The sequence below is a fragment of the Lissotriton helveticus genome, chromosome 11 (genome assembly GCF_964261635.1).
Source record: "Lissotriton helveticus chromosome 11, aLisHel1.1, whole genome shotgun sequence".
NCBI lineage: Eukaryota > Metazoa > Chordata > Amphibia > Caudata > Salamandridae > Lissotriton > Lissotriton helveticus.
The window spans coordinates 752,099,016-752,101,528 of record NC_136072.1 but is presented as its reverse complement, the minus strand read 5'-3'; positions in this window follow the sequence as shown (position 1 = coordinate 752,101,528).

Below are 2,513 nucleotides of genomic sequence, written 5' to 3'. Positions count from 1 at the left end.
TGACCCACCCCCCGCGACGCCCCACGCCGTTATTTGCTGGGTGGCAACTTACTAGACATCACTTTCGTGTCATCTAGATTTCGGCGCGTTCTGCTGCCTTGGAACTATTCGCACAACAGTTTGCTACTGATGACCCACCCCCCGCGACGCCCCACGCCGGAAATCTGGACGTTGTGCTGCGTTGGGACTATTCGCACAGCCGACCGCTACTTCGTTGTTTTTCCCTAAAAATGTTTATATGCTATTACTATTTTTGTTTTCTTGTATATATTTATAAATTATTAAAGTTTTATAATCTTACTACTTTGTCGGAGTGCTATATATTTTTAATGTGACACATAATTGTAAAAACTTTGATGTACAAAGAGTCATCCCTGGAATCTTCCGCTTCACGCTCGGTCCCCTCCCCAATCACAATACAGGATGGTTTTCAGATAATAGCAACGCTTCTGCTGTGACGGATCTCATCGAGTGTGGGCCTTGATCTACTATAACTCCTTTGAAGAGGGGTGATTCTTTACAGCTGTGGCCATAAACTACATCTGCAGGGCTAGCTGATAGCCTAGGACCGGCCTGGACAATCGGACACAGAGGAAAAGGAGTGTCAGAGGGTGCGGTAGTGATTAGGGCGAAAGGGAGGTGTCGGGCGGGCACAGGGTGTGATTCTCAGGGAAGAGCAGCGCAGATGGGGGGAGGTTTATTACCCATGCATAAGACAGAGAGCGGGGGTGACCACTGCCTGGGTGAGATGCTTGCGAGGGTGGGGAGCCATGCTAAGGATCGACAGCGTGCACAGAGTGGGTCTGGTCAAGGCATCTAAAATGGCTGCCGTGCACGACAAAAGTGTGGCATTTGAAAAAAGACAAGATGGCGCAGACAATGTTTTTCAACACTTCCTGATTTCCTTCGAATCGAACGTTAACAGACGTTGGGGCATATTACCAAAGTTAAGCGATATTTATCCCTAACGATGCATTGCAAAGATTGTTTTACCGTCAGAAATTATCGCAGATAAACCTTGCTATTATCAAGGTTTATCGCAAATACGATAAAAAACGACCGCAATGCATTAATATCGCTGAAAACTCCGCGATATTCATGCATTACCGAGCTAATGCTCTAAGCCATGTTATCCACCTCCCATTGGATAACATGGCTAAGAACTGCTCAGGGCAGCTGTTACTTTTTGGAGATATTCGCGCTTATCTCGAATATTTCCAAAAGTTGATAATAGGAGATAGCGATGTTAGCGACTGTTTCCAGTCGCTAACATCTTGGCATGCCCACTTTGCATGTCATTAGTGATAAATATCACTCACATGCAAAGTGGGGCCCAAGATGGTCGCTATCTCCTACTAGCCGTCGCTAACTGGTGTTAGCAACAGCTAGGTAGTACAGATATAATTTTATCTCCGCGAAGCGGAGCGCTGTTACAGATATATATCTTGTTTTTGAACGTTAATTTCTCAAAATGCACTGAAGCACATATATTGAGACCTAGCAAAGGCACATCGGGCTACCAGTCCCTAATATTTTACCAAGTTTCGTGCAAATCCATTCAGCCGTTCGATTATTATTAATATTTTTTTTTTTTTGCCCCGCGGGGCCCTTTTAAAACCTCCACATCAAACCTAGGGGGTCAGCGAGGATCTACTATGCCCCCTTATGGTAATTTGCCCCTTCGCTTTGGCCTCCTCTTGTCTCTCGATCCTACCGAGAGACAAGATGGCGGCCGCTACGTACTGTTTGGAATGTTTACAGACACCGGAGAGCCAATCAGCTTCGCTTCGCAAAGCTCCGTAACGCGAAAAGTACGCGAAGCGGTGCGCTGTTACAGATATATATCTTTTTTTGAACGTTAATTTCTCAAAATCCACTGAAGCACATATATTGAGACCTAGCAAAGGCACATCGGGCTACCAGTCCCTACAATTTTGCCAAGTTTCGTGCAAATCCATTCAGCCGTTCGATTATTATTATTATTTTTTTTTTTGCCCCGCGGGGCCCTTTTAAAACCTCCACATCAAACCTAGGGGGTCAGCGAGGATCTACTATTCCCCCTTATGGTCATTTGCCCCTTCGCTTTGGCCTCCTCTTGTCTCTCGATCCTACCGAGAGCTAAGATGGCGGCCGCTACGGACTGTTTGGAATGTTGACAGACGCCGGAGAACCAATCAGCTTCGCTTCACAAAGCTCCGTTGCGCGAAAAGTACGCGTCCTGGAGCGCTGCCCGGTCCGCTGTTACAGATATATATCTTTTTTTAAACGTTAATTTCTCAAAATCCACTGTAGCACATATATTGAGACCTACAAAAGGCACATCGGGCTACCAGTCCCTACAATTTTGCCAAGTTTCGTGCAAATCCATTCAGCCGTTCGGGCTAAAAGTGAGGCCAACCGCCCTATGGAAAACTCAATGTTAAAAACACGTTTTGGGACCCCCCTTTTTTCTCGACCCCCCCTGGACGAACCCCCCCCCAATTTTCAGGGGCTGCTCAGAAACAAAATGTGCC